Source organism: Strigops habroptila, chromosome 5 (genome assembly GCF_004027225.2).
Source record: "Strigops habroptila isolate Jane chromosome 5, bStrHab1.2.pri, whole genome shotgun sequence".
In the NCBI taxonomy this organism is placed as follows: Eukaryota; Metazoa; Chordata; class Aves; order Psittaciformes; family Psittacidae; genus Strigops; species Strigops habroptila.
The window spans coordinates 12,867,394-12,893,982 of NC_044281.2; the positions used below are offsets into that span (position 1 = coordinate 12,867,394).

Here is a 26,589-nt window from a genome sequence, read left to right on the forward strand (position 1 = left end):
AATTAAACTAGATGAAACACTTCTGATATGATTTGTGCTATCAGATCATTTAATTAGTGCTGGCTTTTAGTTCATTGGAACAAGCTTCTGTGGGAGTGAAAAAGAAATAATTGTTTATTCAAATGGCAATAATTTGGGTTTCTTTAATTGATTCCTAGTGTGAAAGCATCGATTCCTGCTGTTTGCTAAAATGCTGGGTGGAAAAGCTCCAGCATGATGTCCAATTCTGGAAGGCATTGAGACCATTCCCCACTGCAGCCTCCCATCTGTGATCTAGCCTGCTTCAGCCCTGTCGCTTCTCCTGCCTTGTCTGTACACCGCTGAGCACTGAGGCAGGGCCTAGCTGTTCTCAAGTGCTGGTGGGCTTATTAAGTATTCCTATGCGAAGCTGATGATGTGCTCATAAATAATATTGGTGGGACTGAGATGTATTTTTTTTCCAGCAGGCTGGATATTCAGGAAAGGAAATGTTTTTAAAAGAAAAGGGAAAATCAGACACCCAAAGAGTGTCTAAAAGGGAAGAGGTTTTAGATAATACAAAATCTTTCTTAAAAAAATCAAAACGTTTTTTCTATAACTACATTTAATTCACCAATCTTTGCCCAAGGACAGGGGAGGAAATTGATTTTGCTTCATTATCAGGATACAGTGTAGAAATGTCACTGAGCCTACAAACACACATATTAACAGTTTCGAAAGTGGGGCTGATTACTCCTGTTTCTGCTGATCGCTAATTTGTTGGGTGCCAGTCAGTAAAAAGGTCATAGAATTCCTGCTGGATAAAAGGTGGTACGGGACTAAGGCATGCAAAGAAGCCAAAAAACACCCCAAAACCCCCCAAAAACCAAGCAAACCAAACAAAAAAGGCATTTCTTCAGTTTGAAATTCCATGGAAGCATATTACAGATTTATGCCTAACCCAATGCTGAATTACGGGTCACTGCTGTAAGACCAGAATTCCTTACATTACTTAATCTAACGAGTTCCGTGAGAGAAGAAAAAGGGCCCAGTTTGTAAGATCTAAGGGGCTGAGACCTTATCTGCACACTTTCCTGTAAAGCTCCAGGTGCACTGTGAGATCTATATCATCAGTTCCATGCTAAAAACTATGTTGTTTAAAACAAAACAATCAAAGGCTGAAAAGCAAAGCTCTCAAATATCACGAAGCAGCAAAGCAAAGGTTGCCTAATGTAACCTTCCTTCTGCCTCCGGGTTGTGTGGTATAATACACTGTTTCAGTCTCTGACCAGGTACTGCCCCCACACTCATTTTTTTGGCAAGAGCCCCTGCTTCACTCCAGGCACAGGACCGACAGTGCTCTGCATACAAAGCAGCTCTTCAATATTCTTTTTAATCCCAGCTCTTCAGCGTGGGGCACCGGCTTCATCTACTACAAACTGTCGCAACTCTGCATGAACGATGATACTTCTCCATTCTGTGCTGGTTTTTCTTTGCTGTTCAGCTCCAGAGCCTCGAATGCTTTGCGCTAGTTAACACATCTATTCCCAAAACGTCTCTGTGAGGTGAGGAAATATTATCCCTAATTTAGAGAGTAATATTGAGTTACTTTCTAAAGAAAAGTCGAACAGAGGCAGGAAAAGCAACCAGATCTCTGGAGTCCCAATCAACCACCCAAATCATCATTTTTACAACAGGCCTCTGGCCTTTATTCACACCACAGAACTTCTGCTAGAGGTTAGGCAGCAGTGCCAGAGACACAGCCCTATTCACTGACATAACATAAATCTACTAGCGTGACTCCAGACCAATATATGACCCTGCTCTAGGTTTACTCGGGGTGAAATGCAGTCCTGTGCAGAGGACAGCATTTCCTTTCTCAAAGGTCTGCAGTTCTGTGTATGCCTCACGCTTACCCTCTGATCTTTTTCTGGAAAGAAAGAAGTCGTGCTGCTGATCCACTAGACACTGTGATCACACGGTTAGAGGCACATGTGTACGGACTATGACGAGAAGGGGCAGAGTAAAGGTTACACTGGCTTCTAGAAAGCACTTTGGTAATCCAAAAAGTAGAAAGTTAAATAATAACACAAACTCTACATTAAAAGTCCTTTTACTCAATGAATTAAGGAACAAAATAATCTCCTTTCAGCCATCATCTATGTAGCAGGAGTGTGTTCTGCACACTTGAATACCTTCGACCTGCAAATCAAGAACCTTTTATCTTATTTAAATGAATGTCTTGCTAAATGAAAGAAAGACCTCGGATTTTTTCAGAGGTTCTTGCTCAGTTATGTGAAGGAGAGGACTGATACAGCATGTGGGTCTCATTCCTTCTGCCCTTTGCCAAGTTTATGTATTTTCAGCTATCCATCTGCATGGCCCATGGAAGCTTGTGAAAACTTGTGAAAACCCCTAAGCAGCAGAAGGTCCCTGTGCCTTTATGTCCGCAGATGATTCCCAGAACTCCATTGTTCCACAGTTCATGGCAAAGCAGCAGGCAAATAAATGTTTTCCAAAATCATAACTAAACCAAAGCAAGTCTGAGTTTCGCTGGAGCAGTGACATCTTCCAATTTCCCTGCTGAAGTCACACTTTCATTGCCTGCTTTGAGGCCCTTCAATCAGTCCAAAGGTCAAGATTGGCAGGGCAGCAGAAAAAGTGTAACTCCTCACACACATGCACTTCCCCAGTCTTTTGAAACATTCCAGGAGGGGGGGAAGCAACAACACCCTCTCCATCGCCCCCCCCCCAGCCTCTAAAGCAAATTTACCAAATCAGACATTTAATGTTGAAAACAGGTTGTTTTTATAGTTCTAGTACCTGCCATGGTCTCCTTTTTTGCTGAATGGGTATTAATAAGTTTAAATAAATTTAATGAACAGTTACAAGTGACTGAAGAAAACACACCTACCATATTCAGAATGCCTTTCTTTGTTGCTGTCACTTCTAATTTCAGCTTTTGAATTTCTTCCTTTAAAATATACTTTATGTTTAAAAATATGCATAGGCTCTTCAGGGTGGCTTTTAGCCATGCAGCTACTAAGCATCTCTCATGTATTAGGGATTTGTTTTTGTAAGAGCCTTCTGAATGAAGGAAGACTTATTCCCACTTGGCAAGTTGTGCAGCTATTGTACCCTACTGGTCCCATAGCTGTGCCTGCACAACGTTACCACATTCCAGTCCATTGCCTGTATTCCTGTGGTATCTGGGAGAACCAGGATGCTCAGGGTTGCAGCAGTGTTGATGCAGGCAGCAAATGCTGCACCCCAAAGTTTCCGCAGCTGGACTGAGACAGTAAATTAGACACTTGGAAGTCAAGACACAACAAGCTCTGGGCTTCTCCTCTGTGTGGGCAAAACTCGGTTTTGCTGCCCTAGCATAAGGGGCTAGTGCCAGCCTAGTGCTGAGCTGAGAAAGCACCTAGAAACAATTGCACAAAACAATTTCAGGAAGTCTGTTCATATAAAGACCCAGTGCAGATTCAGGAACCCACCGAGTTAGTTGTTAGAGGTGCAGAGTGGATTTTGGAAAAGATTCACCCCACGTTTGCCCCACTCCTATTGCTCCTCCTTGGCATATTCTATGAGCCAGTGTTAAGAGACTGACTATAGGCTTAGGCGTGTCCCCCTTCGATTCAAATCACTGTAGCTCTGCTCTTACACCATTAAATTATGTCAGGACATTTCAGCCTCAGGGAAAGGCCAGGGCAGAGAATGAGAACTGGGGCCTGAGCCTTGCCAAGCTGCACTTGCTGCTCCAGCTGCCCTGGAAAGACAAGGGGTCAGTGGCAGCTGGGCTCTACCCTGCTAACTCTGCTCTGCCCTAGCAGCAGCAGCTACCAAGGCAGCTTCCCTGGGCTTTGCCACAGCCAAAGGAGTCACCACAGCTTCACTTCTGGTTTGGCTGCCCTTGATAATTGCCTATTTTGCCTACATCCAAACCTTCCCAAGGCCACACAGAGGTGGAGGCTACACCCAAATTCCAGGTCTCAATATAGTAGCTTAACCACAAGACCGTCCTCCCTGTCTTCTTTCTCAGGCACATATTGCCTCGGTGTCTATGCCAAATACAGCATAGTGTCTTGCAAGACTAGGTTTCCTTCTCCCCTCTCCCCAGCTTCAAAGGGATATGTTCACTTACTGTTTTAAAAGAAGGGATAGCTCAGGGAAGAGTTCTATAGGGAGACTACAGTTTACTTTAAAACCTAACCAAAGCAGGCATGAATTCAATCTAATACTCTCTGGCAGGGTATTTCATGACCACAGCCATGGTTCTGAAGATGTTACATACTCTTCAGCCCACATTCTCAAATCTGTGTTCCCTGTCCTGCCCAAGAGCACAAAGATAAGCAAAGGAGGGGGTTGTCTGGCCTGTGTGCTTTGCCTAGTAAACAAGTGCCACCGTAGCACAGAGATTACAATGCACGCACCCTGTCTCTCCTTGTGCTTATGCTCACCTACATCTCTGCTCTAGCTGCATCATTCCTGTGGAGTGCAACGGTCTCTCATGGCTACAGAGCATCCTCCAAGATAATCTCCAAAAGCAGGAAAATAAGGGAAGAATTTCTGTCAGCTACTGAGCCAATGAGAGCTACAGTAATTCAAAAGGATAACATTTCTAAGAGCAGAAGCACGATGCAGGGTGTGCTAATGCCCAAGCTTGCTGATCTGTACCCCAAATTCTGCCAGATGCAGGCAGGCATGATTGCTAGAGGCTTTCTCAACTTTTATGCAAACTCTGAACCTCCAGAAATCCCAACATATGTAACCCTTGAGGAGGCTTAACGTGAATTCTTTGCTCCCATTGTTCTCCCGTTCACATGTTGGGAGACTTCTTCCTGCTTCCTCCTTGTCAGGGGAGACAGCTTCAACAATATGGATTTTATTGTACACCCCCTACATCCCACTTCTGCCCCTTGTCAATAGCACAGAGGCCCAAACGCCATCTCAGCTGCAAAGAGGAAATGACTATTCACAAGACACAAAGGTTTATGGATTTCTGCCTAACAAAAGATTATTTCTAAGCAGACTCTTCTTTTACTGATGCCTCATCTCTTCCAGTAGGAAAGCAGACAGCCTCCAGCGTGCCCAACACCACCGAGTGAGAGCACTCTTCAGGGCAGGTGTACCATGCAAGGTAGCCTCTTAATCTTCTCACATGCACAAGCGCTATTTTTCATACCAGCTGCATCTTAAACACTCAGTTAAGATGGTGATTAGTGGTGGTGGTAGGGTGTCACAGTGGGAGCTTTCTTAAGAAGAAAAGGCTTTGATTGAGCCAATGAAAGCTGTTGCCAGGGAACCAGATGCCATGAACACACCACTCCAGCAGAGCAAGAATACAAACCATGTGAGTGCTGGACTGAGCTTTAAATGCATTTGCTGGTTGAGGCCTGAACACACCATTAACTCTTTCAGTACTCGAAAGAGCTCACACAATGAAGGGGGAAGATGGGAATCTGGTACAAACACAGAGGAGCAAAACATCTCCTGATATCTCTCTATTACACCCTGTTGATCCAAAAGAAAAACAAAGTGGGAGGGAACTTTTGACCTTCAGTTTTTGACTGACAAAGGAGGTTGGTTTGTTTTGTAAAGTATGTAAGGAAACTTCTCTTCAAAGTAACAGTTTTACACTAATGTGAAAAGGAATCAGATAAGTGCTCAGATAACCCTATAAAAGTATTGAGTTTGTTTTTAGGGGGTGTTACACATGAAGTTTGATGTGCACAATGTGTTCATCGGTCAGTTCCTCGGCAAGAGGAACAGAATAGCTTAGATTCCATTTTTCCCAGATCTGAGCTGGTTTCCAACACAAATGTTACCGATTTGAATTTTATCTGATCAGTTGCCAATTTGTTTCAAAGTTAACTTTCCACTCTGATTACTAAACAGCCTTGTACTCCACCGACAGAGCATTTTTTTCCTAATGTAAATTCCACAGTGCTCTGCAACCCTACCAGTAAAACGCAGCTAAAGCTCTAATTAAAAATCATGCCTGCCATATGTCAATTCATAAGAACTAAAATTAAACTAACAAGGGGCTGTAACCAAAACTTTTTTTGAACACGAGAGCCTGCCTGCTCCATTCTGAAGCAGTAACATGTGGAAGCCTGGGTAATTCTTGCAGGACAATGACTAGTCCCAAATATTTTCATCTTTGGGCTTCCAGTTCAAACCCAGCACAGGTTCCTAAGTAGAAAAAGCCATTACCACTCCGTAGCCAGAGTGACAGCCCCTCCATTCCCATGTAGCCAGGACTGTGCTTTGATCCCCCAGAGTCGGTAACAGTGTTGAGCAAGTAACATGTTGCTGGCAATATTATACTGAACTCCCCCTGTCAGTCTCCATTTCAGCCTTTTTATATCCTGTGGTAATGCCAGCCATCTATTGAGCTCCGAGTTGGGGTTCAGTGTACTACTGCCTTTTTATGCCTCTCCGACAGTGCAGAAGGCGTGGGGGGAAAGGACATAGCAATACTATTATAATGCTTAAGTGGCCATAAAGTCCCAGTGTGAGTCCTAACAATCTGAACATAAGGGACAATAAACCTTGGGCCCCTCAAATTTATTCTAGGAGATTGGCAAGAGTGGGTATAGTGCAAAGCTGATTTAAAATCTTCACGCAACTCCGGTGCCAATTCCTGCCCAGCTTGGTGATGATGGAAAAATGGGTTCCCGAGTGTCCACTGGCCATCCAAACAGACACAGCATCTCACTGTCAAGATGACACCATTTTTCCCCCTAGAGCCCCTTGGAGTCCCAGATAACAGCTATTCCATGGCTGTATTGCATAGCTGAGGACTGGGAGAACACACACACAGAGCAAACTACAATGCTGAAAAATGTGCTACACACTCACACAGAGCCCTTCTGTCTCCCTGGATTCTGCAGTGATTTACTTGAGGGTCCATGGGCCTGCTGCGGGCTTGGCCCTGAGAACCCACATTAGGTTCTGTGTTGCTCTGAAGAGGGGCTGCCTCCCTGCTTATAATTTAACTTCTGGGTTTAATCTGCAGATATGCAAGCCAGGCTTACTGCAGTTGTTCCCACTGCAGAGCCCCCGTCTCAGGCAAGACACAAATGCCTCTTTACAAAAGTTCTTGCATAACCCCCATAAAACAGGGAAAAACAACACTGGAGCTCAGCTTAGGTTAGCAACAAATAAGTGAAGAACTGGAAGAGATTTCTACAGGCAGAGCAGTTATCTAAACACAACTTTGGCAACGCATGAGGGCTAACAGCCCAGTTTTCTAACCAGTTCCATACAAAATCTCTTAACAATCAAAACCAGTCAGTGTCTGCACTTTGTATTTTGAGCCTAAAACATACACACAGCTACATACTGCACAGTGGCAAAGGAAGACATTCTGGTGTGCTGGCTTAGTGGGACATCAGGATGAAAGTGTCACTTACTGAACAAACATGATTCCATGGCATGTCAGTGACCTCTGCAGAACTCCTGTCAGAGATCCCGCGCAGATGTGGTCCTGCTCAGTTTGCAAGAGCAAACAGAACTGCAGTGCAAGATGGTATTGTTACACAGGCTAATAATCCAGTCTCCACACTACAAAGACCTGCAGATGTACTGAAGTTAACCATGCTGAAGAGTGATACTTAACACTGGCTATTGCTGTCCCCCTCCTGCAATGTGTTGCTCAGCTCCTTGCCAAAGACAATCACCCTAAGGCATATGTATTCCTTACATGCACTCACACTCATGCTGCTTTGTTAGAGGAACTTAATTGAATTTACAAACTGGAGCCTTCAAGAAACATGAAGTGCAAGATGTAATTACTGCATTTCCAAAATGTATTTCCCTCCTTCCCATATGCATCAAGATATAACTCTCAGTTGACATAATTCCATGTTCTCCCCACACCAAGGATCCGAGCCTCAGTGCAAAGATTACAGCTGCTCCAGGACAAAAGTGACAATGGCCTGTAGGACACTGAGACATCATTTGTTGCAGCAAGTAGAAGATGCACAGCTAGTGAGACAGAAGAGGGTGGGAAAATAAATGAGAGCTTCCTGGACTGAGGGAGCTGAATGCTGCCCTGACAACTGGACTCTGTCCCCAGATAGGGCACAGAGTCCCTGTGCTCAATCCTCAGGCCCTGTACCAGGTCCAGAGCCCTCTGCCTAATCTCTACAAGCCCACCCTCACTCTCCCCTCCAACCCGTGTCCTCTTCAGCTTTGCCCCACTCATTCCTCAGTCATTCCTTTTCCTCCACGCCCAGCCTCCCCAGGGCTCCTTATGTCCTCTTCCTCTCCTTGGCACTGGCAATAGATTTTCCATTTCCTTCCTCAGCCCCTGCTCTTGTTTCCCTTGCTCAAATTGTTTCCTCCTTTGCTCTCAGGCCCACCTACATTCAGGTCACCATCTGGTCCTACTTTGAGTTACCTTGTTATTTTTTCCCAAGCAAACCTCTCATTACAATCACTGTCTCAATGAGATATGCTCTGATACTCACTGAAAATGCATGTTTTCCATAGCTGTTCCATACCTACAGATTTATTATTTCAATCATACATTATTCTGAATTTACACGCATTTATTTTAGTAGCATTTAAAATAGATCTGATGTAACACTCAAGTGCTGGATTTTTAGTTGTAAAATATATATCCTCGTAAGATATAAACTAAGACTACTCTCTTATAAAACTGTCAATCATTAAAAGCAGTTGCTAATACAGCCCCTTCTTACAACATTAATGAAATGTAATTAAGCACTGCTTAAAAACTATGCGGCACAGTATTGGAGAAGAATTGCTAAAGAAATGGAAAGCAGAGAATCAATGACAGGCTTTGGAAGTAAATTTAGATTGATATTCTCACCTAAATCTCTACTTTCTTAATTTATGTTTGGTTCAATTAATTATAAAGTCATGAAGAGCAATCATGCTCAGATGAAATTTAATCCTAAACTGGAGGGAATCTGGAATGGCTCTGCCAGTACAGGCTCATTTCTATTGCTGTTCTGTTGTGGAAAGTGTCATTTTTGCCAACTGAAGAAAGCAGCTCCTCTGTTTGAAGACATATTTGTTTTGTACATTTTCTATTGCTGTTTGTATATTGTAAAGCACTTTGAGCACATGTAGAATGAAAGACACTATAAAATAAAGTTAAAAGTTGTAGTGTTGTAATATGTTGTAAGTCTTTGTACATGGCAGCAGGGGGCACTTCCACAGGATGATGCTGAAACGCAGTTGACAGACTACAGTGGTTTCAAGGGCAGGCAGAAATGCTCACGGTGTGCTCACATCCCACTTAGGAAAGCAGAGCATGTTTGCACTGAACAGCTCCCTGCCCCTCTTGTTCCTACTAAAAATTCCCAAAGCAAGTTGCGTAGCTTTGTGAGAAAATTATAGAAAGAGAAACTTGTACCTTTGAGCAAAGAATGAAAAGGGCAAAGAAATGCACACCTGAACACTGAAGAAAGTAAGTATCTGGATAGGTCCTGCAATCCCAATGCTGGTGTGGGGGTTAAAGAACAGGAACTCCATCACGGGAGTTGGGAACACAACTGAGAGGCTGAGACTCTTACCTTCCTCTGCAGTTACCTAGGAAGCTTTTAGGGATTAAATATTTTCCATTTCAGAATTATAACTAATGTTGAAATAATCCTTTTAATGACAAGTATTTTACAGTATCTTCTTTGCAATGAAAATAAAAATGTAATGATGAATAGTCTAATATTATAAGAGAGATACATGTCTGCTGTAGCTAAAACTGGAGCATCTTAACAAAATTATTGTTTGGGAAGCCAGAACACACACAAAAGAATAGATTTCTGAAGGGAAAAATCATTGTATCTGTGTTGTTCAATGTTAGATGAATTGGTAAACCTGCTAGTTCTAGGATTTATATATGGGTTTTTTAAGCCAAATCTGTTACACTGATTTAAAATAATATTTTGTTTGAATAGCACATTCCATCAGAGTTTCACAGCTGCGAAAAGAACAGACTCATTTATACAACGCACTGCAGCTTTGTGATGAAAAGTGAATACATTAGAGCCACAGCCAAAGACAGAGCTTTTTCCTGTGAGTTCACAACAGCAGCACTCTGCACAGCGGCCCTAACCTGAGCATATTTTGATCCAGCTAGACAGAAAAACTAACGCCTGCAGGATGCAGATCAAAACTTCCCTCCCAGGTTCAGCACTGCAGTTCCACTGGAGTCAGAAGGGCTAGGAAGAAAGCATCAGCTTTGTGTATTTTTCATCCTGCCTTGAGGTGGATTTTGAATCTCTGCTGTACCTCCTATGAGAATCATGACTGTTCACCCTGCTATGCATTGCTATAAGAACAGTTATTCTAAAATGTAACTTTTGGTCATTGAGAGCCAGAATATGACACCCTAACTTTACACCACAGAAAGTTTGTGAACACCCCAATTACAAGAATCATTTGGAAACCACCTCGTTATTGCATTCAAGAAATCAGAGAGTTTCCCTAGAGAAATACTATATGTTTGTTTTACAGTTTTCTCCCAGGTGGCTGAAGACAACTATCTACCAGGGTCCTTCTTGCCCACCTCATTCAAGGCACACTAAGAGACAACAGTCTCAAAGTCTCTATTTTATCTACACCCTTTCTAGGGCAGACATTCCCCTATCCTCTGCGTGCATGGGGATGCATCTCAGGATGAGATGGACTTGCCCAACTAAGACAGCATAATTTGCTTGAGATGTGTGTCTGTCATTGCCCCTCCTACAACAAAGCATGCTAGAAATTCTGAGGGAAACCTCAGGTTTTTTAAGAAGAGTCCCCATATTTTACATTTTACAACAACTCTCTTCACTGTGAAATTAATCTCCTCTCTGCTGCTGATGACTTCCGGGCTCATGTGAGGAAGAGTAAAATTTCTTGAGCTAGGAGGAGCCAGATTTATGTATTCACAGACGATACAGCACAAAAGAACTGTGAAGCAATTGGAATGCTACAGTAACACAGTTATTATCTCTATAGTGTAGCAACTACTTGACCCACCTGAGGACAGGGCCATGTTCCTATTCACGGTGCATCCTCCTTTCTAAAGAGATCAATTATACAAAGAGAAAAGGCAAAGGGAAAAACATTTTAAACAGAAACATAACAAGCTACAATTGCTTTTTTTTTCCTAAGACATTTGATCCCTGTACTAGTACAGGTCAAATCCATTCATTTCATAACTAAGAAAAACAGAAAATGTTTCACAATCATAGTGGTCATACATGAGATGCAACAAACCAACACAAGCACTCCAGTCTGTGACCCACAGTCTTGAGGAACCAGTGTGATACAACCCACATTGAATACAGGTGTGAATATGATGGCTTTAGCATGCAGCCTTATCAACAGACATCTTTGTCACATCTCTTAGCCCTCCAGTATACTATGTGTGACACTGCTTGTGTGTAGAACACTTGTGTTTTATGTGTTCAGTACTGCTCCTGCAGATCTAACTGGATCTGTGAAGTGCCCTAACTATAGGAAGTATCCTAAAAGTACATTTTTTTCAGTTTCTGTATTCCATAGCCCACCAGACACACTGGATCCCATGGGAAAAATGTGAAGTATCACTGAAGCACTTCTAAATGGTCATCCTTTGTAAATCTGTAAAAGCAGAAGACTGGGCCCAGAGCTGTTCCACCTGCTCCTCAGCACTGCAGGCAAAACAGACTGCTCGCAGGGCTGAAGGGCAGCTGTGGCTGTGGGAGGAAGAGATGCATCGGAAAAGAGCATTGCTGGGAAGAGAGGGAAGAAAAAGCTCTGCAGACATAGTTGTGCTGCTCCTGCTGTCACTTGGATAAAAGGAGGGATAAAAGCCACAACTGCCACTGTCAAGCAAGACTCCACCGTGGTGGCGGCAGCAGCAGCCTGGCATTACATGGGTCTGCTTTTAGGCAAAGAATGCTGCATGCTCACAATCACTGCCCAACACGTCTGCTGCCCTAAGCAAACGCTTACTCTATCTTTGCCTAGGGCAGGACTTGCCTGGACCTAATCCATAAAACCCTCTTGCATTCGAGAAGCCGTCAATTACAGTCCCCACTGAAGTCCTGCAGTGTGTTGCCAGATTAAAAGTGGGCAAAATCTTGATGATTAATTCCCAGCCCGAACTTCCTGCTGTAGGTGGTCTATTGGAGAACACCATGGCTCAGGTCCTAGCTGTGCTGTACAGTAATTCTTAGGCACAGACAACAGAACTTCATTTGATAGATTTGCTGATGACAGCAGATAAAGCCACGATGGTGAAAGCATGTAAGGAAAGAATAATTTCCTGCGTAGTTAGTAAGCCACAAATTGACAAACTCCAAATTGATTAAGGGGTTTGATTTGCTTTTTCCTCTCCAACGTCTACCCCGCTTTTTTCCGTCTCTGTCTCAGGGTTATTTTAACTGGAAGTCTAATGAAAGTTACTCCCATTTTAGCAAAACTTCACATGCAAAGCACATCATGAAGGACTGCTTGGGTCTGCCTCCTCCAGAAACCTACACTGCAAGAATGGGTGCACTGGTTCTGTGCTCTGAAAATCTAGCCGAACCTTCATGGAAAAAGGGAGACAGATTGGGCCTGCAGGGCCACAGGCATAGAAGAAAACCACAGGTCAAGTTGCACACCCTCCAAGACTTGACAAGAGCCACTTTGGCATAAGGAGGATAGCAGGTAGGAACCCACAGATTACACAAGGCCCCTGGCTCTGTTCCTCTAGGTGTTGACTACAGAGCAACATCCCCAAAACCTCAAAAAGACTACTGCTGTTCACTGATGTTAACAAGCTGCTAATAAACCTAATACTCAAACATATTCTTTAGCATCATCTTCCCATCTTTACTTTGAAAGTTATCAGCTATAGTTCATTTGTCATGATTAAATTTGTACCTGTTCTTGAGGTTTTAAATGGTGCCAACATGGTCTCTGTGCCTTCACAAAGGGTGACTTATTTCTCAAACACATTGCTGTACGGAGAGTTGCTTTCTTTGAAGCCTGCATGGAGACAGATTTTGGCTCTCATAAAGTCTACTGGAATTTTGCCATGAGTATCAATAGAGCCAGTTCATGTGCAGATTTTGTTTCTATGAACCCCGACAAGGAGCAAACCTTCTCTACTTCAATTGAAGTGGAAAAAGTTTTCATGCTAACTTGCTGAGGGTTTTTTTCCCTTGGATTGGAAAGGAAGGTGTCAGCCATCCTAACATGATACTCATCATACTGGCTCCCATATTTCTCAAGTCCTGGTATAATATTCAAAGCAATTACATAATAGCATTTTGTATTCTGCATAACTCATTGCTATTAAAACTAATAAGCTACACCCATGCCAATGACATGATTTTTTTCTGCAGTGCAGCAACTCCACTTCAAAAAACAAAAGCTAAAAAGCACAATGAGGCTTTTTAAGAGGATGAGATTTATCCAGCAATCTCTGATGATGTGAGATATTGTAGAGCTGCTACTGACATTTGTCTGGGAAGACTGCTTAACTCATTCTTGGCTCCACCATCAGTGATGTAATGAGTTCATCCCAAAATTGTGGCAAGAATTTTTTTCCAGCATCCTACATCTTGATCTGTGTTATATATACACCCAGTGATACATTCACAGATGTCTATGACAGTAAATTCTCACATTAAGCAAGCCCATGCTGTGCCACTTTCCTGATGACACAGGATATTAGTAAGTTAAGATGAGTATCAGGTAGCAAGGATCCTCATCCAGCACCATATACTTTCATATTCTGACAAATGCTTAAATACTTCTTGCTTTACAAGTCAGAGCTGACCAGGCAGTTTAAAAACCACCACAGGTTGGGTTTTCTACCAACCATTTCCTGCTGGTTGTTCATTTTGCCTTCCTATGACTTTGTCTCCACTCTAAATGGCAGAAAGCCGTTTGAGACACAAAGATCTGACACCAGGCTGTGCTGTGCTAACAGTGCCTACAGGACGTAACAAAGACAAAATCTTTTCTCGTCGTCAGCACTCTACTTCATGAACTAGGTAGAGAGCAGAGTGAGGGCACGGACATGGGTTGATGGAGATTATATAGCTTATGAGTACTGCAGCAGGTCTTATAGTGAACTGTGCCCAGTTTCTCACATGACATAAAGGGTCATAAACAAATATGACCTGATGCCACCTTTGTAGTTCCTTGATCCTGGAATTAAGAGGCTTAATCATCCCCAGCACAACTAACTTTGCTGCTGCCTAGCGATCTCATGATAGTTAGGGCAGATCAGGATTTTGGCAGTGTCTTAACATCTCTAACTAAATCCCTTATTACTTGGGAAGGAAACTAGAGAGCTCCTATCTTGACTTTATAGCACTTCACTCTGGGGTTTCCAAACACTGAAGGTATCCCTTAGGAATTAAACAACCCTTTGAGATCATGTAAAGGGATGAATTTAACTAGACCTGCAATTTCTTATTCCTGCATTAAGTTAAAAGCAGCGGGAGAGAGGCAAGGATCTGCTTCACAATGATTTGTCAGGTCCACATTTCCTCATTAAAGCATCTCTGGATATAACATTGCAGTAGGTTGGTCTTAAGATTTAAATGAGATGTGAGTTGACACTTTCCAAATACATTTTGGAAGTACACGTTGCGGGTCTAGGAAGGCATGGAGGAAAAAGCAGAGATATTGCCCTGCAGAGCCTGCTGCTAGTAGAAGCTGACAGACCTACCACCAGACTGAGACTGCCAGACTTGATGTTCAGAACCACTCTCAAGCCCAGCTAGTCATCAGCAGCTGCAGGTGCTCTGAAGAAAAACCCTCTCTCCACACAGAGTAGATGTTTCCTGAAAAACAGCACTGGAAGGAGGAATTCAACTTTAAATTGGGAAATAAATTACAACACAACTATTTCCCCTCAAGTCTGTGGCACAGCATCTTAACAACCTGTGGTCACAGCCCTCAAGGCACTCCTTTCCTTGGTCAGCTGTCTATCCACACTATTATTTATTCTGTTTCATTCAAAAAGAGTAAACATAGTCTCGAGATTCTGGAAGAGCAAAACAGTTCATAGCATTCGCAAACTGTGCCTGCATATATATGTGTGTGTGTGTTTAGGGCTATACTGGTGGAGAACTGAGATTTTTTTCTTCCTCTTCTATATGTTAACTGAAATGAACTGATTTATTGAAAGTCACACAGAGCACACATAAAAACACTGGGCTGGGATTCAGAAAACTTGGGTTTAACTAAATGGTCACCACCACTGAAATACAGAGAAAGCAGAGCCTTTGACAAACAACTGCATCACTTGTGCAGGAGATCTGACAGCAAACAGCAGGTCTGTGATAAATCTGGCAAAGCTAATTAGAAGTTAGTCAGCAGACAACTCTGCAGTAGAAGGATCTGGCTTTGTCTTAATCCTATGACATGCTGTTATTGTGACAGCTCACAAGAAGCAGCCCTGCTACCATCTTTGGCAACCCTGGTAACCTTACCCCAAAAAGGATCAGCCCAAAAGGTTTTCCAGAATTCATCAACTCCATGTTGAAAGAGCTTATTATTATTATTTTTTAATTGTTGAGCAGGATTGAGACTGGCTTTGGCACATACAGGGTAAATGGTCCCCCAAGGTCTACAAGCTAACTTCAGAAGCAGTATAGGAGTGCTTACTGTCCTCCAGAGCATGGCCGCCCTGCTGAAGTTTGTCAATAATTAACCAAACTATCTGTTCAGTGGTAACTGAACCAAGATGACCACTTGATATGTTCTCTCACATACATACCCAAGCCATCAACTAGCAGCAGTGTTTAGTTATTATTAATCTGACAAGACTGGAAACAGCGCTTTTGAGACCACTGACTTGCAAACCATTTTTTCAAGCTGCCTTTATTTTCTGGTTTATTTCTCATTAGCCTACAAGGTGTTTGTAAAAGGATTCATGCACAAACTACAAAATACTCAAGAATAAAAGTGGAAAGCTCCATTTTATTATTTTCTTTTTTTAGGAACTACACCCTGCAAAACCATTTGAAAGCTTTGATGGTTGCCTCATGGATGTTCTTATTTCTTGATAACGCCAGCTTATTATCTAAGCTCCAGAAATATCCAAAGACCTCATCCCTATTGTGTAAAAACAGTGTACAAACACATAATCAATCAACAGTCCTGTCTTCTAAGAGTTTATACATGAAATTGCAATCATGAGAAATGCGAAGGCATATGCCAAAGCTTAACGCTACTTGTAGGTAAAACATTAGGAGGAGCCTAGACTATTTCAGCACTACCACAACCACATAGCTTAGGGTGAACAGTAAGAGCAATGTTTAAATCACAGGAAGCAATTTGGCTAGTCATAATGATCTCAGATACCAAGTATTCTGCACAAAATACTTTGTATCCCAGCAACCCTCAAATTGCTGTTAAAATCTTAATCCTACAGCTTTATATATGATATGAAAATTCGACCTTTTATACAAGTGCATACTAATAACAGCAGCTGAATTGTTTGGAAGGTGCAATAAAACTCAATGCTATTCATATTCATCAATTACTATTTTTCATGTTACTAATTAAGGGCATTTTAACAAGCATGCATGTGCCCTGCATGGGCATGAATGACCGCGCACACACATACACACAAATGCTTTCCAGTTCCAGCATTTGTGTGAGCCTTGAGCTAGCTCTATCATGTCTTACACAGTAAGGATAGCTGCAGAGGTAAAGAGTGAACCTTTACAAAGACAGACTTTAATCAGTCTTCTAATCAGAGTCTGAACTAATGAGGAAGATCTTAGTGCAATCGAGATAGCTCTTGCTTAACTGCATCTGACATTTTGGAATAGATTAGGTTCTAATGGTCTACGGCAGAGCTTTCTCTTTAGGAACCTTGGGATGTCATTAATAAATATTGGCCATCGTATAGGGACTCCACACCTCTGTAGTCGAGACAAAACATCTTATAGGAAATCACTGCCTACTGTGTTGTGAACCACATCAGTGAAGCCAGGCAACATCCATCAAAGATTAAAAGAGCAGAAAATGAACACTGCTGTGACCAAACACTTGAAATCATGTGCCGACTGCCACAAACAATTAGAATTCAGCAGGGGTATTCTCAGGCATTCACAAATCATGACTGCAGGAGACCTCAGGAAATGGGGCCATGATTAACCGATCCTGCTGTCCCCAGCCATAACAACAGGCTGCTATGGGGAAGAAGCTGCAAGCTTTCTCATCATGAAAGACAGACATTTTCCTAAAATCTCACCTTCTGATCAGGATGTGAAAACTGGTCTGTTATACAGAGAGATCAGAGATCAGGAAATACGAGCTTAATTCTCTGGGTTTTGAGCAAGGAGGAAGATCTGTGTTAAGGTTCTCATCTGGCAACAAGGGGAACTGCTGGGCTCTCCAAGGAAGGGAGCTGCTCTTGTCCCCCCAGTGCCTAGTGACAATCTCAATGCATCTCTGCAGAGCACCAATAGGCTCCATTGGTTAGGACCCATCTTGTCCTTATGTAGGAAGCAGATCACTACAGGAAGACCTGGTGTTCCACCAAGCCATCTCTTGCATACCCTCTTTACAACTTCATATAGGCCCTCCTGCAGTGCCTCAGTATCTGCAGCTGGCTGTGGAGCTGAGCAAAAGGAAGGAGTTTTGATTAGTCTTTGAAAGTCTTAATGTAAGTTTAGGCTTTCCAATATTCTCACATGCAGGCACGTTTGTTGGCAAAGACATGCTGACTGACTCCAGCTTGAGCTGAGAACGCCCAGTACCTTAAAGGCAAGTCTTGCACATTTTAAGAGGGATCTCAGAGCTGCACAGGCTCAAAAGCAGCAAACACCATTGATGTCAGTGCAAGTTTTCTATTGCATGGTATCAACCTGTTGTTTGCAATGGCTCTTGATAGAAGAAATTGTTGAATGCCGAGGAGAAATATATACAGAGATGTAAGCAAAGAATAATTAAATGCAATAATTGGCTGCAGTGCAAAGGAAAATGGACAGGCTTCAACATGCCCCCAATACTGTGAAACACTTGGGCAAGTACAGGGTGGCCTGTTTTGAGAACTGCCAATAAACATATTCCATGAATCTACACAAACTAGAAGATGACTAACTGGCAGACACAATTATAGTTTTATAGAATTCACAGTTTATGGAGATAACTACTCTTTAGAGCTGTTATTCCTACAGTTCATTTATTTCTCTTCTAGGAGAGCATTTGATTTTCCATCTATGCCTTTTCAGTTCTTTACATGCTTGCTCACTGCGATGTAGGGAACCAAGATCTTCCTAATCCAGCAACAGGTCTTCCAAGGTTAGTCCTTCAGGAGCCAGAGGAGTGACAGGAAAGACATTCGCCCTAATCAGGGAACAAGTATGATACATTGCAGGGTACTTGAGATAAGGCAGCAAGACCTCATTAACTCATTTTCGGTTCTTACACTGCACAGCACCGTGACTTGCTCAGACCATTAGCAACACACTGCGCAGAGGCAAAGCCTGTGACAGGGGCCAAAAACAGAGGAGGTGGCTAAAATCAGAATAGACTAAAAAGGTAACTGACCTTTATCATAGTTCTCAAATTCTTACTGGCTTACTGCTTACCTGTAGGCATCTTCATAAGCACATTCTGAGTTGTTGAATAGAGCCTATTAACCCATCAGTAGCAAGAAGATGGGACAGACACTGCCACTGAAATCCTCCCACATGTATTACTGCTGCGGAAGGCTCACAAAGGAACACACAAGGGAGGTATGGCACCTATATCCCCATTTCCTAAACAAACCTGATAACCAGGTTAACCAACAGATTTGCCCAGGCTATTTGTCCAACAGGTTCCTCTTCAGACTGTCTTGAATCTGGCATAATAGACAGGCTCCACTGTGCATGTCAGTGGCATTTAAAGTTAAATTAAAAGATAATTAAAACTATCTCAAGATTTTTATATATATATATATTTAAGAATAATGCAGATGGTTCTGAAGTTATTAAGGGGGTGGGGGGAGGAGTGTTGGAAAAAAAAAAAATCTATTGCATATAGAGGGAGCTAAAAGAGAAAAATGAGCATTCATGCCCACGTTCTTTCCTAGCTGAGCAGAAGGAAAATAGAGTAAACATTCATTTCAGGTAGAGGATTCACAGGATTTGGAGTCCAAACCAGCTTCCATTCAAATGAGTGAATAGATACCAGCAGACAGGAGTTTAGCCAGACCTCGTCTTATTCTTAACATCAATATATACAGTGATAGTACTGTGTAACTGAGCCTGGTAAGTTAATAATTTTACTGCATGTGATATGGGAAAGGGACACAAATTCAGGACTTTCAAGTTCATAAGCTTCCATGCTCTCCAGAGTTACCCAATGAAGACACATTAATACAGAAGAGTTTGTGTTCTGAACAAATATGTGTTCCCCAGATTTAGCATCTCAATTCAGCACATCAAAACTATAGCAGATTGCCACAAAGCTTGGGTACGTAACAAAGTGGTAAACTTCCAGGCTATTCAGGTGCAGTATTTTGTTTGGAGACAGCCTCCAACTGGAACTTCCCTTTTTATCATCTTCCCCAGTTCAGTGTCTAAAACAGTGTTTGTTAAGCTGTTCAACCTGTACACGTTCACGTAATTTCAACTCCAATGACACAGCCGAGCATGAACAACCCTGCAACAGATACTCACATTTCTGCTGCTACTGGGAGTGATCAGAATAGCTTTAGAGTGTTTTGAATGAAAACTAAAGAGTTGCATTAAGTATTTTCACTTTTTCATATTGTTTAACAAAATCCTGTTGTTCAGTCTATTGAGATTTTTTTCTTTTTCTTCCTTTCATATTTTTAGCAACAAAGTGAAAAATGAAGAAGTGGGGGGATTACAGTTTATTCTCTTTCAATGTCTGAGGGACTGGAATAGACTGAGCTCTTCAAAGTTCCCTTCGTCCCCCAGCAATCTGTAAACACATACACTTACTTATACATTAACAACCTGTTTTCCTCTCCCACACAATCATTTCTCACCAATTATTGCCAACATGATTAACATTTTCTGTTCTGCCCTAAGCCATACATCTCCTTACTTGCAATCTATCCATTCCAGAGCATATCAGGAATCCACTACTGCCACAGGAATATTCCAGAATTCATGGGAAGACACTACAGGACCTGTATGCTGTTCCTGAAAAATATCACTTTCTGCTTGCACCACTATCTTTCTGCAATGAACTAAGCAAAAAAATCCACTTCCGTATTGCTCAAAAACCTTTAAACAGAAAACATGATCTAAATCTATAAAATCATGAAGGGCATGGAGGAAATGAATAGGCAGTTTATTTGCCACTTCTCTAACACATGAAAATGTTGGGGACATTATACATTATCATTAGGCAGATGGGAGACACTTCTTCACACTGTGCAGGTTAGCTGTGGAACTCATTGCTACAACACACAATCCTTGAAATGCATGATTAAAAAAGATAATTAACACATCTATGGAAGAAAAAACAAAACCCTAATGAAGGACTATTAAACCTACAGACCCACTCAGCTGCTCCTTGCCAAGCACTGGAAGAATATAGTAGGAAAGCAGTTAATATATTTCTCTCAATCTCTCATTCCCTTCTAAGCATCCCCTACTGACCACAGAGAGACTAACTGCTGGGCTGAAAGGACCTCTGGTCTGCCCCAAGCAAGGCCATTCCTACCGAAGCAGATGCCGCAGTCCTAGCTGAGGCTGGGTTTAATTTCTCTGAACAGGGAAGCTGACCCACATCAACAGCACAAAACTGCTCAAATTCAGAGACCGTTCCAAGCCAAGGATTTCTTATATGCTGCTGCTGAAGTAATGGAAAGGCCATATAAACTAGAGTGTGAGGAAAATTCCTGGTACAATGTGCCTCTCCCTACCTCTGCCTCAGGCTTTCAAAACTCATTTCCATAGTAATTTCCTTCTCAACTTGACATTGCTTTGCTCCTAGTTCAATGAATACCTCCCCTGTTTGGTGAAATTCCTGCTAGGATACAGGATGTGAACGCTTAATACAGTTTGCATTCAAATTATGTTTCTATGCCTTCTTCAGGATACATAGTTTTAAATTCCAAAGTACTGGTCAACACCTTAAAGAAAAACAAAATTGCTGAAGCAAAACGCCATTTCCTGGAATACAGCATGAATTCCTAATTAGATTATAACTTAACTTGTGCCCATGCACATTAAGAGAGTAAACAAGGAGCTTTCCATGCGCTGCACAAGAATCAAATCTCAGCTGCTGTCCTTGAGCGCAGACTGCTGAAGCCCAGCAGTCTGCTACCAACTTCTTAATGAATTCATAAAGCAGCATAATTCAGTTGTCACTGGATGCATGGGGATAGAGATTCTTGCAGCTAAATCCACAGCCTATCGTCTTACAAGGCAGCATAGCTCTCAGTGTTGGACAGGGGTGTAAACCCACAACATTTCAACCTAAAAACTAAGACTTGCTCTGATCTCCCACAGATGCTGCACTTCTGCTGCGGACCTCACAAACTTCTTTCTTGTAGGACACAGTTATTTGTCTCTAAAAGAGCCTGAGGACAGAGAAAAGCTTGTAGAAAACTATGGAAACCAAGCACTCTAGCTCAAAACAATAGAAAAACTTAAAACTTATTCCCTCTCTTTCCTCCTCTAGCCATAGAGTCCTACTCCCTTTGTGCCTGCTGTGGTAGTCATTTGATTCCTGGAAGAGCTGATTCAGCTCACTAAACCAGCAGAAAAACATCCCAGCCAAGAAACAACATGTGAATAGAACCTGAACTTCAAAAATCAAGACCTATATATATATATACTTCTATAAAATATCATTTTGCTTGGAAACTGGGTTTTGGAATAAACACAACTTCTTGAAAGTGTCTGCTTTCTGCAGAACATTTCAGGTTTGTAAAAAAATGAAGAGTACCTTCAAGTTAAATGACAGAAATTCGAAGAAAACATGGAAATCAGCCCCAGAAGGGATGGACTAGCAAACATCACACTGTTCTGACCAGTGCTCCTATAAAAGTTCTCCTCTCCTAGAGCACATTGCTGAAAGGTGTTCAGGTCACAAAGACTGCTATGACAGAGCGCAGGCACAGGAATGAGCAGAACTACATAGAAAATCCAAGGGACACTGGAACTCTAAACAAACTCATAGAGGGCTTTGTTAGGAACATTGCTATCAACATCCCTCATCTTCTGGGTTAGAAATCCCATTACATTTTCTATGGAAGCTATTTTCCTGAAAGAAAAAAACCCCTATAATTGTAAGAAAAATGTATCATTTTCCATGCCATATAGCAGGCATTTTTGTCCTGAACTTGATAGATTCCTGAAGAATGACAAGGCTTATAAACATGTAGCATACAAAGAAACATTGATTTGATGGCCACTGCTGTCACTGTTAGCTCTGACAACAGAGCTCGGGGAAATCTCTCAAGTATACATGACCTAATACTTACAGCTGTGTGTGGCAATGCCCCATAGGAAGGAAGCACTGTTGCAATGTAACATACTTGAACACATCATGAGGAAACATTCCTCCTCCACAGAGGCATCTGGCATGCAGTGCCTTTTTTCCATTATATATTCAGTGGCAGAAGAAGTCTCCTAGTTGAAAGCACTGACCTGGTTTTATCTGCCATTCTTCTCTATGCCATCTCCCATTCATTCATAGCTAAACAAGGATATGCTAAGAGCCAGGATGTTAACGTAAAAGGACTTAATGAAAATAGCTTTTCCCCTCTACCCTATCTGCCGCAGACTCAGAACAAGATGTGATACTGAAGGAAAATAGAAAGGTCAGGGGTTTCTGGGTTTGTATGTGTTTGGTTTTTTGGGAGATTTGGTTTTGGGGCTTTTTTTTTAATGCTTTTGTAGTTGGAATAGCTTATAAAATGGTTTCATAACTTAAGCGTGACACATAAAATGTGCAGAACTGAGACAAACCAGTGATCCATCTGGTCCAGGATCTCACCTCTGACAGTGGATAGTATTGGACACTTCCCAGGAAGGGGCCCAAAAGTGAACACATTAAGAAATTATGAGTGCTTAGTTAGTGGACTGCCTGTCTTTGAGGAAAAAGTCCTTCTTAAAAACCACTTGTTCAAGATTGGCCTCTGACCTCAGAGGCTCCCAGAATTAAAATATATAACAAATAAGTAGATGAGATTTTTCTGAACAGAGTTGTAACTCTTCAAGTACTTCATGTTTTGAAAGTAAGGGGAAAGAAAAAGTGCATACTACTACTACTTTATTGCTGCAGACAGCAGGAAAATGCTGGCAAGGCCATGTAGGGGTATTTGTAAGTTCATAACTAGGGCTGATCTAGGCACCTGGGATAATGACGTTTGAAATACAGCAATAGCAAGTGGTGTGACTAGAAATATGCCAAGAAAAAGCACTTAAGGCCCCACCCCATGCTACGAAGACGAGCAGGGTTGTTCCATGACATCGTTTCAATGCTGTAACTGGGCTATATGTCTAAGGATATATTCTTGTTAGAACATGATCAAGGTCCCAGCCATACTGCATATTTTAATCATACTGTAATTGCATCAGGGGACAACAGTAGGATAACCAGGTCCTAAGATGCAGACATATTTGAGGTGGAGTCAGAGAGCAAGAGAATATCCAGGAGTAGAAAAGACAGCACAGTTGAAGTGCCTTAGGGGAAACGACTCATGTCTGCCAGAATGTCAGAATAAAACGGGGCTTGGATAGAAATCCCATGATAGATTTGTCAGTGCAGCAGTTTGATAGGTTTACTTGCAAATATAAACTCATTAAAACTTGCTCTGGTTAAAAATCAACCAAACACTATGCCTTGCAGTGAAAGCAAAAGAAGTATGCCTTGTAAGAACAGAGGACTGGTGAGACTTCTTCAAGTCTGTATCAGACTTTTTGACTTTTCTTACTACAGTATTCCTCTGGAGAAACCCATGTTTTGATAGCTGGCTACTCCTACAAAAGCACTGGATCATCCATTTTATCTTGCCTTTACCCAACAGGCTGTTCCTAATACACCGTGGTGCTATGCCTCTTCAGGAAGCTGTTTCTACAGCAGACAGTGCTGCAGAAGGGAGACAAATCAAATACCACAGCTGTGCTTAAAAAGGAAAAAGGAAAAGGGAAAAAAAAAAACAGAAAAAAGAAGGCTAGAGATAAGCATTTGTGTTATACAGGCTAACAAGGCACCCCTTTGGAATCAGTAGAAATTCTTCAGATGTTGGATCAGGCCAAACACGCTTACTTTTATGGTGCTGAGGGTTTGACAGCGAATAAAGTTATCTTTATTCACTGTCATCTCTGTTGACCAGTTATTCATGAACTGTCCTTCTTTATTTATGTATTTATCCTCACTCTAATAGCCAAAGGTTCCATTATTTATCAGGTTGAGATAAAAGCCAGATCTCAGGGTTCAATAAGAATTATAAATAGAGCTAATACATGACCAAACTTCAGCCTTGAGAATTATCTCCAAGTTTCAAAATATACAAAACATCAAGCAGGAAGGAGTAACATCATCTGATTTGTCCTGATGCAGCTTTTAATGTAGTACCTACATTACACAGCTACACAGAGAATTAACTCCAAGTAGTAGTTTTTTAGGGTTTTATTTCTTTTTATGTTAAAAGTGCAGAAGTGCATATAAAGGATGCAGGGTGACAGAGAATACATTGGCAGGAGCTGAAGTATAACCATAATCCAGAAGCAAGCGCTAACTCGGGAAGCGCCAAGCTCCTATGCAGGAAAGCACTGCAATGTGAAGCTCTTTTCTCACAGAGAATATAATTGCTATTCTTTCCTTACAAGTCCATGATTGTCCATGGACTGAGACTGAATTCTAGGCCAAACTGGCCTCTTGGTCGACCTGATACTGCCACTCATGTGGTGGTAAGCGATGTTTATCTGGAGTTTAAAAGAATACAATAAAAAAGCTCTTTGCTCTACTGAACTTTCTTTGAATAAGACTACAAAGCAAGAAATAAAGATGCCAGATTGTTCTGAGCACTTGACATCTTGGGTTCATATTTTAGGAGAGATACCAGAAACACTGAAGCTACCTACAATCTTGGAAGAGTCACCCTAGGTTTACACATTCCCTAAGAATCATCTGAAATGCAGTGAAACCCTAAAGGGCCTCCTGGTTATGCCTTCACTTGTTCAGATACAGACCCACCTGAAGACCAGGACTCAGAAAGGTATTGTTATAGAGAAGTAAGCTACATGCAAACCATCTTGAAAGGTATCTAAGCCTATGACTGGCAGAAAGGGATCGTTCCTACCCTGAAGTTCATCCAAGCAGTGTCAGCTTTTGCAGGCTAAATCTGAGGGCATTTCAGAGCAGGTGTCTTAAACTGCTCATGTCCAAAGGTGTGTCAAAGCTCCTTCCTCAGCTGTCCATGTCAAAGCAGGGTAGAGTATCTCCCTATATTGGACAAACTTTTAAAAAAATCATATCAGATGAACCACCCCAATTTCAGACTGCTCAGCCAAAGCTTGTCTGAATGAGCCAGGTCTCTTTGTCAAGGAAAAACTGGGCTTGGATGTCTTACTACACCCTCTCTTGAAGCAATCAGCCACTTCCAAAAGTTTTGCCCATTCCTGCACCACATATGAGGGTAGCCATCTTAGAGTAGGTAAAAGCAGCACCTGGGAGAACCTAGAAACCAAAAGCAGAGTTACTCAAAATGATGACCTCTCATGCTATATACCAGAATTCCATTGAAATACTGGATAGGAAACAACAAGACAATTCTTTAAACTGAGGGGCAGAGGGGAAAAAAAAAAATCCAGCCTGTGGCCAGAGCTGCACCTCGTTTGCGTTGGTTGGAGCAGTGTGCAGCCACCTTTATCTCAAATGCGAGGTGTGGCTCATGTAGCTAGCACGCCCTGACATGCAATGCACACCTAGATTTGAGCATCTGCTTATCAGATGAAAATGGAGCACTGCTTGCTGGGACCCGTAGTCTCTGAGGGCCATATCTCTTTATAAAAAGACAGAGGGCCACAGGGCACATCACAGAACTCTGCAGATTGCATGTGGCCCTCCCACGGTTAGTTTGCAACATCACGCACTGCCAGAAGATAGATCAGATTTGGAAACCGGGCTGCCAAGGCAACAAAGACTGAAAATATTACAAAGACAGATTTCTCAGCTTAGGCAAAGCAGAGGAAGAAAACACCTGAGATAAGCAGGTCCTCCAGCAGGTTCATTGCACACTTGTCCATCTCCCCACACACACATACTAACAAAGCAATAGCCATGTCTTCCATTGCATCAGCATTGACACAGAACAAAAAAGAAGGGTGGGGAAATACCTTTGCTCCCTCAGAACCAAAACCAAGTTGTTAATAGCCATCTGGTCATCTCCTCCTTTCACAACAAAGAGTTTAATATCACCAATCCAGAACACTGGAGACTTGTGTATGCCAGTCTTCTGGGTCATGTATGCATCTCAACACCTGCTTCTCCAAGTAAGCAGGCCCATGACTCCACGTCAATAACTAGCAGTATTATGTTTGGGGCTTGGTTTTGTGGTGTTGTTTTTTAAAACCAAATCTTTTAAGAGTTAAATTACATTTTATATTGATAGCATGACAGATTTGGGGATACATTACTTGGGATGGCATGGGGCTTTTTGCTTGTTTTGCAAAGAAGAAAATAGAAATACCT

At 42.0% G+C, this 26,589-nt stretch overlaps 1 protein-coding gene across 2 annotated transcripts in view; it reads right to left on the bottom strand.

Moving 5' to 3' along the window:
- ALS2 (alsin Rho guanine nucleotide exchange factor ALS2) overlaps nt 1-26,589 on the bottom strand; it is a 199,469-nt gene that overhangs the window by 163,035 nt on the left and 9,845 nt on the right. The window lies entirely within an intron of this gene.